The sequence below is a fragment of the Balaenoptera ricei genome, chromosome 2, assembly GCF_028023285.1.
Source record: "Balaenoptera ricei isolate mBalRic1 chromosome 2, mBalRic1.hap2, whole genome shotgun sequence".
Classification (NCBI taxonomy): domain Eukaryota; kingdom Metazoa; phylum Chordata; class Mammalia; order Artiodactyla; family Balaenopteridae; genus Balaenoptera; species Balaenoptera ricei.
This window is the reverse complement of record NC_082640.1, coordinates 56,036,336-56,052,464: the sequence shown is the minus strand read 5'-3', so window position 1 is coordinate 56,052,464 and position 16,129 is coordinate 56,036,336. Positions and strand designations below refer to the sequence as shown.

The 16,129-nt window shown below is 55.0% G+C and overlaps 6 non-coding genes across 6 annotated transcripts; all 6 read left to right on the top strand.

Annotated features, from left to right (window-relative positions):
• Positions 1 to 1,338: 1,338 nt before the first annotated feature.
• LOC132361801 (small nucleolar RNA SNORD116) lies at positions 1,339 to 1,431 on the top strand. Its single transcript, XR_009502068.1, has one exon. It is a non-coding gene; the product is annotated as a small nucleolar RNA SNORD116 (small nucleolar RNA).
• A 2,687-nt stretch (positions 1,432 to 4,118) lies between these two features.
• On the top strand, positions 4,119 to 4,211 carry LOC132361078 (small nucleolar RNA SNORD116). Its single transcript, XR_009501391.1, has one exon. It is a non-coding gene; the product is annotated as a small nucleolar RNA SNORD116 (small nucleolar RNA).
• Positions 4,212 to 6,878: 2,667 nt separating this feature from the next.
• On the top strand, positions 6,879 to 6,971 carry LOC132361800 (small nucleolar RNA SNORD116). Its single transcript, XR_009502067.1, has one exon. It is a non-coding gene; the product is annotated as a small nucleolar RNA SNORD116 (small nucleolar RNA).
• A 2,687-nt stretch (positions 6,972 to 9,658) lies between these two features.
• Positions 9,659 to 9,751, top strand: LOC132361077 (small nucleolar RNA SNORD116). The gene has a single exon (XR_009501390.1). It is a non-coding gene; the product is annotated as a small nucleolar RNA SNORD116 (small nucleolar RNA).
• Positions 9,752 to 12,418: 2,667 nt separating this feature from the next.
• Positions 12,419 to 12,511, top strand: LOC132361799 (small nucleolar RNA SNORD116). Its single transcript, XR_009502066.1, has one exon. It is a non-coding gene; the product is annotated as a small nucleolar RNA SNORD116 (small nucleolar RNA).
• A 2,687-nt stretch (positions 12,512 to 15,198) lies between these two features.
• Positions 15,199 to 15,291, top strand: LOC132361076 (small nucleolar RNA SNORD116). The gene has a single exon (XR_009501389.1). It is a non-coding gene; the product is annotated as a small nucleolar RNA SNORD116 (small nucleolar RNA).
• Positions 15,292 to 16,129: the final 838 nt, after the last annotated feature.

Sequence of the window (16,129 nt, the reverse complement as noted above, 5' to 3'; positions counted from 1 at the left end):
GTCTGTGGCTTCAAGTAGAGTCGAGTCGCCCTGCAGGCAGGAGGAGGGCACTTAGGACGAGGCTGTGTAGCGTTTGAGCGTTTCCTCAGTGGTCAGGGCCGCAAAGCCTACCAGTTGGAAGCTTGCCTATACGTGGCCGGGAAGGTGGCCTAATTTCCGCTGTGGGGTTCCAACCTGTGTCATGGTTGCTGAAGCCCAACACTTCCCATTGAGGGCATTCCCACGGGGTCATGGGAAGTGATTTGGTCTAGTTGGCGAGACGAGGCACTTGGGCCGAAGTCCGTTAACCCCTTGAGAAGTGCCAGGCTGCATCTTGCCTGTCGGCAACTGCAGGTCGGTGTCAGCCTGCCCATGGGAGGTTACCTTGCTTCCGGGATCACTGGGAGTGACCCCAAGGGCACATCAGATGTGGTGGTAGGTGGCAGGATCTCCAGGTCCACATAGGTGTGACACCCACGGCCGGGAGGGAGGTCTCGTCCAGTCTTTGTGCTTTGGTCAGAAGGCGTGGCTGTGGGAGAGCGGGAGTCTGTGGCCTATTTTGACAGCCTGGGGTTCAAAGTTCGCATGCGGCCTCATGAAGCTGACAGGGGTCTTTCTCCTTTCAGTTGGGGGTCCAACCAGGGTGCTGTGTATAAACTATGACGTTTACTGTTAGAAGCGTCTGCAGAGGGCCACAGGGACACCCAGAGACCAAGACGCGTATTTAGCGGCACCCACAGGTATCCACAAACGCATCCTCGTGCACAGTCACAGTCACACACGCCCACACGTGTGAATACACACATACAGCGTCTCACACACCGAGCAATGTACGTGCGTAACTTCCTTCAGTCGTGCTGTGAGACACACAATCAGTTTTCGGTAAGGGACAGTGGTACTTGGGAAGCAGGTTCTAGGCTCACGCCCAGGTTAAGTGTTCACAAAAATCATGTTCTCTGAGGACCCTTGTGCAATTCAGAAACCTGCCTGATTTCTGTCCACTTCTCAGGTGCAGTTGCAGAGTAAGGCTGGCTGTCGGCAAAGAGAAGAAGACCTTCGCGTTGTCTGATGACTGGATATGCTAAGGAGAACTGGACAAAGTGGGGCGGGTGCACGTTGCCGAGCAAGGCTGTGGATAGCTCAGGACGGTAGGCATTCACCCATACTAAGATGTGCCATTGGATATTAGGATTTCCACAGATGGGCCCAATGGTTGCAAGAGTGGATTGATTGTTGGTCTTGCTGAGTGGCCTGAGGACTGTGGATTCCCCAGGCAGTTGGAGTACTTCCAGGTCATGGCTCCTCTGCAGAGACCCACGGCCTTCCCTTTTGTGTTCTGCAGCCTCCCAGCATGTGCTTGGATCGATGATGACACCCTTGTATGCATTCCTTGGAAAATCTGAACAAAATGAGTGAGAACGCTCTACCGTCTCCTCATCGAAAGTGAGGTCCAGCACGTTTCCTGTCTCGGGAGTATGGGACAGTTAGGAGTGAGGGCCAACGTCCCCTGCTGACAGGCATGCAAACCCCACTAAGGGCTCCAGCATTGGAGGGGCTCCTGTCTGAGGGTCGACCATGTCTGCCCATAAGCTGGGTCATCTATGAATCCCCGGTCCCTGCTAAAAGGCCGTTGAGGGAATGCAAGAGGGCAGGCTTTCCTGCTAGTCTTCAGGGTCGGAGTGTGTTCTGGTAGAGACCCAGTAAGCTTGCAGCTTGGAGAGGTGATTTTTGGACAGGATCACACTTTGTGCATGCCGCTTCCGAGGTTGATTATGGAAGCCAACATGAGCAAGCTTCCCTGGTTGGAGCCTGGAGCCTCAGGCCAGGCCTGTGGCCCTCTCTGTTGTTGTGTTTCGTGCAGTGAGGTTCTTGACTGCCCCTTGTGGCTGGAGCAGTGGGCGGGCGTGGGCTGGAGTTGGGCGATGGCGGAAAGGGGCTGATGGTTTAGGCCTCAGTGCTGCCCCTGTCAGCTCCTCTGCTGAAGTTGCCGGCACACTGTTGGCGCTAAGTGGATCTTCGTGAAGTGGGGTGTGGATCGAGTGAAGCATTTCAGCCTGGGTGGTGTCTGCTGGCCTGGAGAGAAAGGTAAGGTATCATGAGGAAAGGTCCTGTGTGATGTCGTGGGATGGGTTGTCATCATTGGGTTGCAGGCGCTGGCCTCGGCTTCCCAAGAATGTGTCTTGTTCGTGATGGGCTGGCATAAGCTGCCTATGGAGCGGATGGCTTTGGCAGTTCAAGTGGGTGAGTTGAGGTAGGTAAGCTGTGTAGAGTTGCGATCCCGTTGCCCGAGGAATGACACCCAAAGGGTGTCTTGCGGGAAGTAGAGAAGATCGACATGGTGAGGCGTCTGTGCCGGCCTCCTTGCAGGTAGTTGAGTTATGCGAACATCCCCTTTGGCCGCTTTGTTCCCTTGTTTGGCAATGTGTAAAGCGAAAGTGTTTCTCCCGTGGGGGAATGACGCGACCGGCCGGTGTAGCACACAGGCCTTTCGAACAGCCAGAGGTTTATCTGGAGCAGTCCATTGGTGGGGCAGAGATGGGGGCCCCATTGCCATGCCTGCTGTGCTGCCGTGGCCAGCCACTGTTCCCTTTCAGGCTTCCAAGTTCCCTCGCATGGCAGAGGTCTTCCTTTGAAAGTCTGTCTGTGGTCCTCGGGGACCATGCCTTTGATCACTGTGAGTTACTCGGTAGTGTCACTGTGGCAGTGGAGAATTTCCAGGATGCATGGTGTGGGATCAGCATCAATGAAGGAGACAGGCTTGCGGTCTGTCTTCCCTGGTGTTCAGTGTTCCCGTGTTCTGAAGATGTTTGTGGTTTCCAGTAGGGTCGTGTCGCCCTGTGGGCTGGAGGAGGGCATGTAGGACGAGGCTTTCAAGGGTTTGAGCGTTTCCTTAGGGGTCAGGGCCGTGAACATTCAAGATGGGAGCTGCCTGAGACGTGGCTGGGAATGTGGACTAGTTTCCGCCGTGGGGATCCGACATGGGTCATGGTGGCTGAAGCCCACCACTTCCTGTGGTGGGCATTCCCACGGGTCAATGGAAAGTGATTAGGCCTAGTTGGCGAGAAGTGGCACGTGGGCCCACGTTCGTTAGCCCCTTGAGTGTTTTCAGACTGCATCTTGGCAGCAGACAGCTGCCGGTCGGTGTCGGCCCGACCATGGGAGTTCCCTTGCTTCCGGAAGTGCTGCGAGTGACCCCAAATGCCCATCAGATATACTGGTAGCTGACAGAGTCTCGAGGTGCATGTCGATGTCACAGCCAAGGCCCGGAGGCAGGTCTCGTCGAGGCTTTGTGTTTTGGTCAGAAGGCGTGGCTGTAGGAGAGCGGGAGTCCGTGGACTATTTCAACAGCCCCTGGGGGTCAAAGTGTGTCTGCGGCCTCTTAAAGCTGACAGGATTCTTTCTCCTTTCAGTTAGGGGTCTCACCAGGGTGCTGTGTATAAACTCTTTCTTTTATTGTTGGACTCCTCTTCACAGGGCCATAGGGACACACAGAGACCAAGATGCGTATGCAGCGGCACACAGAGGAACCCACAAGCACGTCCGCATGCGCAGTCACAGTCACACACGCCCACACGCGTGAACACACACATACAGCCTCTCAGACACCGGCCAACATATGTGCGTAACTTCCTGCAGTCGTACTATCAGACATGCAGTCAATTCTCGGTAAGGGTTAGAGGTCCTTGGGAAGCAGTTTCAGAGCTCAAGGCCAGGTAAATGTTTTTATGGATCATGTCCTGTGAGGACACCGGTCCACTTATGAAGCCTCGGTGATTTCTGTCCACTTCTCAGGTGCAGTTGCTGGGAAAGGCTGGCCGTCGACACAAACAAGACCTTCGTGTGCTCTGATGACTGGAGGTGCTAAGAAGAAGTGGAAAAAGTGAGGCGGGCCCATGTCCCTGAGTGTGTTCGTGGATAACTCAGGATGGTAGGTATTAAAGCACCCCAAGATGTGCCATTAGATATTAGGTTTTCCTCAGACAGGCCCAATGGTTGCAAGAGTGGATTGATTGTTCCCCTTGCTGAGTGGCCTGAGGGCTGTGGATTCTCCAGGCTTTTGGGGTAGCCCAGGCTCATGGCTCCTGTACAGAGTCCCGCGCAGACTCCGGTTGTGTTCTGCAGCGTCCCAGCATGTGCTTGGATTGATGATGACACCCTTGCATGCATTCCTTGGAAAATCTGGACCAAATGAGTGAGAACACTCTACCGTCTCGTCATCGAAACTGAGGTTCAGCACGTTTCCTCTCTCAGGGGGAGAGGACAGTTAGGAATGAGGGCCAGCGTCCCCCGCCGACATGCATGCAAACACCACCAAGGACTCCAGTATTGGAGGGGCTCCTTTCTGAGGGTTGACCGTGTCTGCACATAAGCTGTGTTATCTGTGAAACCCGGGTCCCTGCTGAATGGCTGTTGAGGGAATGCGAGGGGGCAGGTTCTCCTGCTGGTCTTAAGAGTCAGAGTGTGTGCTGGTCTAGGCCCAGTTAGCTTGCAGTTGGGAGGTGAGTTTTGGCCAGGATCACGCTTCGTGCATGCCATTTTGGGGGTTGATTCTGGAAGCCAAAATGAGCAAGCGTCCCTGGTTGGTGCCTGGAACCTCAGGCCAGGCCTGTGGCCCTCCCTGTTCTTGCGTTTTTCACGGTGAGCTTCTTGAGTGCCTAGTGAGGCTGGAGCAATGGGCGGGGGTGAGCTCGGTTGGGCATCGGCGGAAAGGGGCTGATGGATTAGGCCTCGCTGCTGCCCTTGTTTGCTTCTCTACTTTAACTCCCGGCACAGTGTTGATGCCAAGTGGGTCATCGTGGAGTGGGGAGAGGAATGAGTGCTGAATTTAAACCTGCGTGGATCACTGATGGCCCGTACAGGAAGGGAAGGGAAGATGAGGACATGTCCTTTGTGATGTCGTGGAATAGGCTATCATAACTGGGTTGCAGGTGCTGGCCTCGGCTTCCCAAGGATGTGTCATGTTCGTGATGGGCTGGCATCAGCTGCCTATGGAGGGGATGGCTTTGGCAGTTCAAGTGGATGAGGTGAGGTAGGTAACCTGTGTAGAGTTGGAATCCCATTGCCAGAGGAAAGACACCCAAAGGGTGTCTTGCGAGACGTAAAGAAGATTGACATGGTGACGCGTCTCTGCTGGCCTCCTTGGAGGATGTTTAGTTATGCGAACATCCCCTTGGGCTGCTTTGTTCCCTTGTTTGGGAATGTGCAAAGCGAAAGTGCTTCTCCCGGGGGGGCATGACTCGGCTTGCGAACAGCCAGAGGTTTACCTGGAGCAGTCCGTTGGGGGGACAGAGGTGGGGGCACTGTTGCGACGCCAGGCGCACTGTCGTGGACAGCCACTGTGCCCTTTCAAGTTTCCAGGTCCCCTCGTGTGGCAAAGGTTTTCCGTTGAAAGTCTGTCTGTGGTCCTCGGGGACAGTGCCTTTGATCACTGTGAGTGCCTCGGTAGTGTCGCCGTGGCAGTGGAGAATGGCCAGGATGCATGGGGTGGGGTGGGCATCATCAAAGCAGACAGGCTTGCGGTGTGTCTTCCCTGCTGTTCAGTGTCTCCGTGTTCACATGATGTCTGTGGCTTCAAGTAGAGTCGAGTCGCCCTGCAGGCAGGAGGAGGGCACTTAGGACGAGGCTGTGTAGCGTTTGAGCGTTTCCTCAGTGGTCAGGGCCGCAAAGCCTACCAGTTGGAAGCTTGCCTATACGTGGCCGGGAAGGTGGCCTAATTTCCGCTGTGGGGTTCCAACCTGTGTCATGGTTGCTGAAGCCCAACACTTCCCATTGAGGGCATTCCCACGGGGTCATGGGAAGTGATTTGGTCTAGTTGGCGAGACGAGGCACTTGGGCCGAAGTCCGTTAACCCCTTGAGAAGTGCCAGGCTGCATCTTGCCTGTCGGCAACTGCAGGTCGGTGTCAGCCTGCCCATGGGAGGTTACCTTGCTTCCGGGATCACTGGGAGTGACCCCAAGGGCACATCAGATGTGGTGGTAGGTGGCAGGATCTCCAGGTCCACATAGGTGTGACACCCACGGCCGGGAGGGAGGTCTCGTCCAGTCTTTGTGCTTTGGTCAGAAGGCGTGGCTGTGGGAGAGCGGGAGTCTGTGGCCTATTTTGACAGCCTGGGGTTCAAAGTTCGCATGCGGCCTCATGAAGCTGACAGGGGTCTTTCTCCTTTCAGTTGGGGGTCCAACCAGGGTGCTGTGTATAAACTATGACGTTTACTGTTAGAAGCGTCTGCAGAGGGCCACAGGGACACCCAGAGACCAAGACGCGTATTTAGCGGCACCCACAGGTATCCACAAACGCATCCTCGTGCACAGTCACAGTCACACACGCCCACACGTGTGAATACACACATACAGCGTCTCACACACCGAGCAATGTACGTGCGTAACTTCCTTCAGTCGTGCTGTGAGACACACAATCAGTTTTCGGTAAGGGACAGTGGTACTTGGGAAGCAGGTTCTAGGCTCACGCCCAGGTTAAGTGTTCACAAAAATCATGTTCTCTGAGGACCCTTGTGCAATTCAGAAACCTGCCTGATTTCTGTCCACTTCTCAGGTGCAGTTGCAGAGTAAGGCTGGCTGTCGGCAAAGAGAAGAAGACCTTCGCGTTGTCTGATGACTGGATATGCTAAGGAGAACTGGACAAAGTGGGGCGGGTGCACGTTGCCGAGCAAGGCTGTGGATAGCTCAGGACGGTAGGCATTCACCCATACTAAGATGTGCCATTGGATATTAGGATTTCCACAGATGGGCCCAATGGTTGCAAGAGTGGATTGATTGTTGGTCTTGCTGAGTGGCCTGAGGACTGTGGATTCCCCAGGCAGTTGGAGTACTTCCAGGTCATGGCTCCTCTGCAGAGACCCACGGCCTTCCCTTTTGTGTTCTGCAGCCTCCCAGCATGTGCTTGGATCGATGATGACACCCTTGTATGCATTCCTTGGAAAATCTGAACAAAATGAGTGAGAACGCTCTACCGTCTCCTCATCGAAAGTGAGGTCCAGCACGTTTCCTGTCTCGGGAGTATGGGACAGTTAGGAGTGAGGGCCAACGTCCCCTGCTGACAGGCATGCAAACCCCACTAAGGGCTCCAGAATTGGAGGGGCTTCTGTCTGAGGGTCGACCATGTCTGCCCATAAGCTGGGTCATCTATGAATCCCCGGTCCCTGCTAAAAGGCCGTTGAGGGAATGCAAGAGGGCAGGCTTTCCTGCTAGTCTTCAGGGTCGGAGTGTGTTCTGGTAGAGACCCAGTAAGCTTGCAGCTTGGAGAGGTGATTTTTGGACAGGATCACACTTTGTGCATGCCGCTTCCGAGGTTGATTATGGAAGCCAACATGAGCAAGCTTCCCTGGTTGGAGCCTGGAGCCTCAGGCCAGGCCTGTGGCCCTCTCTGTTGTTGTGTTTCGTGCAGTGAGGTTCTTGACTGCCCCTTGTGGCTGGAGCAGTGGGCGGGCGTGGGCTGGAGTTGGGCGATGGCGGAAGGGGGCTGATGGTTTAGGCCTCAGTGCTGCCCCTGTCAGCTCCTCTGCTGAAGTTGCCGGCACACTGTTGGTGCTAAGTGGATCTTCGTGAAGTGGGGTGTGGATCGAGTGAAGCATTTCAGCCTGGGTGGTGTCTGCTGGCCTGGAGAGAAAGGTAAGGTATCATGAGGAAAGGTCCTGTGTGATGTCGTGGGATGGGTTGTCATCATTGGGTTGCAGGCGCTGGCCTCGGCTTCCCAAGAATGTGTCTTGTTCGTGATGGGCTGGCATAAGCTGCCTATGGAGCGGATGGCTTTGGCAGTTCAAGTGGGTGAGTTGAGGTAGGTAAGCTGTGTAGAGTTGCGATCCCGTTGCCCGAGGAATGACACCCAAAGGGTGTCTTGCGGGAAGTAGAGAAGATCGACATGGTGAGGCGTCTGTGCCGGCCTCCTTGCAGGTAGTTGAGTTATGCGAACATCCCCTTTGGCCGCTTTGTTCCCTTGTTTGGCAATGTGTAAAGCGAAAGTGTTTCTCCCGTGGGGGAATGACGCGACCGGCCGCTGTAGCACACAGGCCTTTCGAACAGCCAGAGGTTTATCTGGAGCAGTCCATTGGTGGGGCAGAGATGGGGGCCCCATTGCCATGCCTGCTGTGCTGCCGTGGCCAGCCACTGTTCCCTTTCAGGCTTCCAAGTTCCCTCACATGGCAGAGGTCTTCCTTTGAAAGTCTGTCTGTGGTCCTCGGGGACCATGCCTTTGATCACTGTGAGTTACTCGGTAGTGTCACTGTGGCAGTGGAGAATTTCCAGGATGCATGGTGTGGGATCAGCATCAATGAAGGAGACAGGCTTGCGGTCTGTCTTCCCTGGTGTTCAGTGTTCCCGTGTTCTGAAGATGTTTGTGGTTTCCAGTAGGGTCGTGTCGCCCTGTGGGCTGGAGGAGGGCATGTAGGACGAGGCTTTCAAGGGTTTGAGCGTTTCCTTAGGGGTCAGGGCCGTGAACATTCAAGATGGGAGCTGCCTGAGACGTGGCTGGGAATGTGGACTAGTTTCCGCCGTGGGGATCCGACATGGGTCATGGTGGCTGAAGCCCACCACTTCCTGTGGTGGGCATTCCCACGGGTCAATGGAAAGTGATTAGGCCTAGTTGGCGAGAAGTGGCACGTGGGCCCACGTTCGTTAGCCCCTTGAGTGTTTTCAGACTGCATCTTGGCAGCAGACAGCTGCCGGTCGGTGTCGGCCCGACCATGGGAGTTCCCTTGCTTCCGGAAGTGCTGCGAGTGACCCCAAATGCCCATCAGATATACTGGTAGCTGACAGAGTCTCGAGGTGCATGTCGATGTCACAGCCAAGGCCCGGAGGCAGGTCTCGTCGAGGCTTTGTGTTTTGGTCAGAAGGCGTGGCTGTAGGAGAGCGGGAGTCCGTGGACTATTTCAACAGCCCCTGGGGGTCAAAGTGTGTCTGCGGCCTCTTAAAGCTGACAGGATTCTTTCTCCTTTCAGTTAGGGGTCTCACCAGGGTGCTGTGTATAAACTCTTTCTTTTATTGTTGGACTCCTCTTCACAGGGCCATAGGGACACACAGAGACCAAGATGCGTATGCAGCGGCACACAGAGGAACCCACAAGCACGTCCGCATGCGCAGTCACAGTCACACACGCCCACACGCGTGAACACACACATACAGCCTCTCAGACACCGGCCAACATATGTGCGTAACTTCCTGCAGTCGTACTATCAGACATGCAGTCAATTCTCGGTAAGGGTTAGAGGTCCTTGGGAAGCAGTTTCAGAGCTCAAGGCCAGGTAAATGTTTTTATGGATCATGTCCTGTGAGGACACCGGTCCACTTATGAAGCCTCGGTGATTTCTGTCCACTTCTCAGGTGCAGTTGCTGGGAAAGGCTGGCCGTCGACACAAACAAGACCTTCGTGTGCTCTGATGACTGGAGGTGCTAAGAAGAAGTGGAAAAAGTGAGGCGGGCCCATGTCCCTGAGTGTGTTCGTGGATAACTCAGGATGGTAGGTATTAAAGCACCCCAAGATGTGCCATTAGATATTAGGTTTTCCTCAGACAGGCCCAATGGTTGCAAGAGTGGATTGATTGTTCCCCTTGCTGAGTGGCCTGAGGGCTGTGGATTCTCCAGGCTTTTGGGGTAGCCCAGGCTCATGGCTCCTGTACAGAGTCCCGCGCAGACTCCGGTTGTGTTCTGCAGCGTCCCAGCATGTGCTTGGATTGATGATGACACCCTTGCATGCATTCCTTGGAAAATCTGGACCAAATGAGTGAGAACACTCTACCGTCTCGTCATCGAAACTGAGGTTCAGCACGTTTCCTCTCTCAGGGGGAGAGGACAGTTAGGAATGAGGGCCAGCGTCCCCCGCCGACATGCATGCAAACACCACCAAGGACTCCAGTATTGGAGGGGCTCCTTTCTGAGGGTTGACCGTGTCTGCACATAAGCTGTGTTATCTGTGAAACCCGGGTCCCTGCTGAATGGCTGTTGAGGGAATGCGAGGGGGCAGGTTCTCCTGCTGGTCTTAAGAGTCAGAGTGTGTGCTGGTCTAGGCCCAGTTAGCTTGCAGTTGGGAGGTGAGTTTTGGCCAGGATCACGCTTCGTGCATGCCATTTTGGGGGTTGATTCTGGAAGCCAAAATGAGCAAGCGTCCCTGGTTGGTGCCTGGAACCTCAGGCCAGGCCTGTGGCCCTCCCTGTTCTTGCGTTTTTCACGGTGAGCTTCTTGAGTGCCTAGTGAGGCTGGAGCAATGGGCGGGGGTGAGCTCGGTTGGGCATCGGCGGAAAGGGGCTGATGGATTAGGCCTCGCTGCTGCCCTTGTTTGCTTCTCTACTTTAACTCCCGGCACAGTGTTGATGCCAAGTGGGTCATCGTGGAGTGGGGAGAGGAATGAGTGCTGAATTTAAACCTGCGTGGATCACTGATGGCCCGTACAGGAAGGGAAGGGAAGATGAGGACATGTCCTTTGTGATGTCGTGGAATAGGCTATCATAACTGGGTTGCAGGTGCTGGCCTCGGCTTCCCAAGGATGTGTCATGTTCGTGATGGGCTGGCATCAGCTGCCTATGGAGGGGATGGCTTTGTCAGTTCAAGTGGATGAGGTGAGGTAGGTAACCTGTGTAGAGTTGGAATCCCATTGCCAGAGGAAAGACACCCAAAGGGTGTCTTGCGAGACGTAAAGAAGATTGACATGGTGACGCGTCTCTGCTGGCCTCCTTGGAGGATGTTTAGTTATGCGAACATCCCCTTGGGCTGCTTTGTTCCCTTGTTTGGGAATGTGCAAAGCGAAAGTGCTTCTCCCGGGGGGGCATGACTCGGCTTGCGAACAGCCAGAGGTTTACCTGGAGCAGTCCGTTGGGGGGACAGAGGTGGGGGCACTGTTGCGACGCCAGGCGCACTGTCGTGGACAGCCACTGTGCCCTTTCAAGTTTCCAGGTCCCCTCGTGTGGCAAAGGTTTTCCGTTGAAAGTCTGTCTGTGGTCCTCGGGGACAGTGCCTTTGATCACTGTGAGTGCCTCGGTAGTGTCGCCGTGGCAGTGGAGAATGGCCAGGATGCATGGGGTGGGGTGGGCATCATCAAAGCAGACAGGCTTGCGGTGTGTCTTCCCTGCTGTTCAGTGTCTCCGTGTTCACATGATGTCTGTGGCTTCAAGTAGAGTCGAGTCGCCCTGCAGGCAGGAGGAGGGCACTTAGGACGAGGCTGTGTAGCGTTTGAGCGTTTCCTCAGTGGTCAGGGCCGCAAAGCCTACCAGTTGGAAGCTTGCCTATACGTGGCCGGGAAGGTGGCCTAATTTCCGCTGTGGGGTTCCAACCTGTGTCATGGTTGCTGAAGCCCAACACTTCCCATTGAGGGCATTCCCACGGGGTCATGGGAAGTGATTTGGTCTAGTTGGCGAGACGAGGCACTTGGGCCGAAGTCCGTTAACCCCTTGAGAAGTGCCAGGCTGCATCTTGCCTGTCGGCAACTGCAGGTCGGTGTCAGCCTGCCCATGGGAGGTTACCTTGCTTCCGGGATCACTGGGAGTGACCCCAAGGGCACATCAGATGTGGTGGTAGGTGGCAGGATCTCCAGGTCCACATAGGTGTGACACCCACGGCCGGGAGGGAGGTCTCGTCCAGTCTTTGTGCTTTGGTCAGAAGGCGTGGCTGTGGGAGAGCGGGAGTCTGTGGCCTATTTTGACAGCCTGGGGTTCAAAGTTCGCATGCGGCCTCATGAAGCTGACAGGGGTCTTTCTCCTTTCAGTTGGGGGTCCAACCAGGGTGCTGTGTATAAACTATGACGTTTACTGTTAGAAGCGTCTGCAGAGGGCCACAGGGACACCCAGAGACCAAGACGCATATTTAGCGGCACCCACAGGTATCCACAAACGCATCCTCGTGCACAGTCACAGTCACACACGCCCACACGTGTGAATACACACATACAGCGTCTCACACACCGAGCAATGTACGTGCGTAACTTCCTTCAGTCGTGCTGTGAGACACACAATCAGTTTTCGGTAAGGGACAGTGGTACTTGGGAAGCAGGTTCTAGGCTCACGCCCAGGTTAAGTGTTCACAAAAATCATGTTCTCTGAGGACCCTTGTGCAATTCAGAAACCTGCCTGATTTCTGTCCACTTCTCAGGTGCAGTTGCAGAGTAAGGCTGGCTGTCGGCAAAGAGAAGAAGACCTTCGCGTTGTCTGATGACTGGATATGCTAAGGAGAACTGGACAAAGTGGGGCGGGTGCACGTTGCCGAGCAAGGCTGTGGATAGCTCAGGACGGTAGGCATTCACCCATACTAAGATGTGCCATTGGATATTAGGATTTCCACAGATGGGCCCAATGGTTGCAAGAGTGGATTGATTGTTGGTCTTGCTGAGTGGCCTGAGGACTGTGGATTCCCCAGGCAGTTGGAGTACTTCCAGGTCATGGCTCCTCTGCAGAGACCCACGGCCTTCCCTTTTGTGTTCTGCAGCCTCCCAGCATGTGCTTGGATCGATGATGACACCCTTGTATGCATTCCTTGGAAAATCTGAACAAAATGAGTGAGAACGCTCTACCGTCTCCTCATCGAAAGTGAGGTCCAGCACGTTTCCTGTCTCGGGAGTATGGGACAGTTAGGAGTGAGGGCCAACGTCCCCTGCTGACAGGCATGCAAACCCCACTAAGGGCTCCAGCATTGGAGGGGCTCCTGTCTGAGGGTCGACCATGTCTGCCCATAAGCTGGGTCATCTATGAATCCCCGGTCCCTGCTAAAAGGCCGTTGAGGGAATGCAAGAGGGCAGGCTTTCCTGCTAGTCTTCAGGGTCGGAGTGTGTTCTGGTAGAGACCCAGTAAGCTTGCAGCTTGGAGAGGTGATTTTTGGACAGGATCACACTTTGTGCATGCCGCTTCCGAGGTTGATTATGGAAGCCAACATGAGCAAGCTTCCCTGGTTGGAGCCTGGAGCCTCAGGCCAGGCCTGTGGCCCTCTCTGTTGTTGTGTTTCGTGCAGTGAGGTTCTTGACTGCCCCTTGTGGCTGGAGCAGTGGGCGGGCGTGGGCTGGAGTTGGGCGATGGCGGAAAGGGGCTGATGGTTTAGGCCTCAGTGCTGCCCCTGTCAGCTCCTCTGCTGAAGTTGCCGGCACACTGTTGGTGCTAAGTGGATCTTCGTGAAGTGGGGTGTGGATCGAGTGAAGCATTTCAGCCTGGGTGGTGTCTGCTGGCCTGGAGAGAAAGGTAAGGTATCATGAGGAAAGGTCCTGTGTGATGTCGTGGGATGGGTTGTCATCATTGGGTTGCAGGCGCTGGCCTCGGCTTCCCAAGAATGTGTCTTGTTCGTGATGGGCTGGCATAAGCTGCCTATGGAGCGGATGGCTTTGGCAGTTCAAGTGGGTGAGTTGAGGTAGGTAAGCTGTGTAGAGTTGCGATCCCGTTGCCCGAGGAATGACACCCAAAGGGTGTCTTGCGGGAAGTAGAGAAGATCGACATGGTGAGGCGTCTGTGCCGGCCTCCTTGCAGGTAGTTGAGTTATGCGAACATCCCCTTTGGCCGCTTTGTTCCCTTGTTTGGCAATGTGTAAAGCGAAAGTGTTTCTCCCGTGGGGGAATGACGCGACCGGCCGCTGTAGCACACAGGCCTTTCGAACAGCCAGAGGTTTATCTGGAGCAGTCCATTGGTGGGGCAGAGATGGGGGCCCCATTGCCATGCCTGCTGTGCTGCCGTGGCCAGCCACTGTTCCCTTTCAGGCTTCCAAGTTCCCTCGCATGGCAGAGGTCTTCCTTTGAAAGTCTGTCTGTGGTCCTCGGGGACCATGCCTTTGATCACTGTGAGTTACTCGGTAGTGTCACTGTGGCAGTGGAGAATTTCCAGGATGCATGGTGTGGGATCAGCATCAATGAAGGAGACAGGCTTGCGGTCTGTCTTCCCTGGTGTTCAGTGTTCCCGTGTTCTGAAGATGTTTGTGGTTTCCAGTAGGGTCGTGTCGCCCTGTGGGCTGGAGGAGGGCATGTAGGACGAGGCTTTCAAGGGTTTGAGCGTTTCCTTAGGGGTCAGGGCCGTGAACATTCAAGATGGGAGCTGCCTGAGACGTGGCTGGGAATGTGGACTAGTTTCCGCCGTGGGGATCCGACATGGGTCATGGTGGCTGAAGCCCACCACTTCCTGTGGTGGGCATTCCCACGGGTCAATGGAAAGTGATTAGGCCTAGTTGGCGAGAAGTGGCACGTGGGCCCACGTTCGTTAGCCCCTTGAGTGTTTTCAGACTGCATCTTGGCAGCAGACAGCTGCCGGTCGGTGTCGGCCCGACCATGGGAGTTCCCTTGCTTCCGGAAGTGCTGCGAGTGACCCCAAATGCCCATCAGATATACTGGTAGCTGACAGAGTCTCGAGGTGCATGTCGATGTCACAGCCAAGGCCCGGAGGCAGGTCTCGTCGAGGCTTTGTGTTTTGGTCAGAAGGCGTGGCTGTAGGAGAGCGGGAGTCCGTGGACTATTTCAACAGCCCCTGGGGGTCAAAGTGTGTCTGCGGCCTCTTAAAGCTGACAGGATTCTTTCTCCTTTCAGTTAGGGGTCTCACCAGGGTGCTGTGTATAAACTCTTTCTTTTATTGTTGGACTCCTCTTCACAGGGCCATAGGGACACACAGAGACCAAGATGCGTATGCAGCGGCACACAGAGGAACCCACAAGCACGTCCGCATGCGCAGTCACAGTCACACACGCCCACACGCGTGAACACACACATACAGCCTCTCAGACACCGGCCAACATATGTGCGTAACTTCCTGCAGTCGTACTATCAGACATGCAGTCAATTCTCGGTAAGGGTTAGAGGTCCTTGGGAAGCAGTTTCAGAGCTCAAGGCCAGGTAAATGTTTTTATGGATCATGTCCTGTGAGGACACCGGTCCACTTATGAAGCCTCGGTGATTTCTGTCCACTTCTCAGGTGCAGTTGCTGGGAAAGGCTGGCCGTCGACACAAACAAGACCTTCGTGTGCTCTGATGACTGGAGGTGCTAAGAAGAAGTGGAAAAAGTGAGGCGGGCCCATGTCCCTGAGTGTGTTCGTGGATAACTCAGGATGGTAGGTATTAAAGCACCCCAAGATGTGCCATTAGATATTAGGTTTTCCTCAGACAGGCCCAATGGTTGCAAGAGTGGATTGATTGTTCCCCTTGCTGAGTGGCCTGAGGGCTGTGGATTCTCCAGGCTTTTGGGGTAGCCCAGGCTCATGGCTCCTGTACAGAGTCCCGCGCAGACTCCGGTTGTGTTCTGCAGCGTCCCAGCATGTGCTTGGATTGATGATGACACCCTTGCATGCATTCCTTGGAAAATCTGGACCAAATGAGTGAGAACACTCTACCGTCTCGTCATCGAAACTGAGGTTCAGCACGTTTCCTCTCTCAGGGGGAGAGGACAGTTAGGAATGAGGGCCAGCGTCCCCCGCCGACATGCATGCAAACACCACCAAGGACTCCAGTATTGGAGGGGCTCCTTTCTGAGGGTTGACCGTGTCTGCACATAAGCTGTGTTATCTGTGAAACCCGGGTCCCTGCTGAATGGCTGTTGAGGGAATGCGAGGGGGCAGGTTCTCCTGCTGGTCTTAAGAGTCAGAGTGTGTGCTGGTCTAGGCCCAGTTAGCTTGCAGTTGGGAGGTGAGTTTTGGCCAGGATCACGCTTCGTGCATGCCATTTTGGGGGTTGATTCTGGAAGCCAAAATGAGCAAGCGTCCCTGGTTGGTGCCTGGAACCTCAGGCCAGGCCTGTGGCCCTCCCTGTTCTTGCGTTTTTCACGGTGAGCTTCTTGAGTGCCTAGTGAGGCTGGAGCAATGGGCGGGGGTGAGCTCGGTTGGGCATCGGCGGAAAGGGGCTGATGGATTAGGCCTCGCTGCTGCCCTTGTTTGCTTCTCTACTTTAACTCCCGGCACAGTGTTGATGCCAAGTGGGTCATCGTGGAGTGGGGAGAGGAATGAGTGCTGAATTTAAACCTGCGTGGATCACTGATGGCCCGTACAGGAAGGGAAGGGAAGATGAGGACATGTCCTTTGTGATGTCGTGGAATAGGCTATCATAACTGGGTTGCAGGTGCTGGCCTCGGCTTCCCAAGGATGTGTCATGTTCGTGATGGGCTGGCATCAGCTGCCTATGGAGGGGATGGCTTTGGCAGTTCAAGTGGATGAGGTGAGGTAGGTAACCTGTGTAGAGTTGGAATCCCATTGCCAGAGGA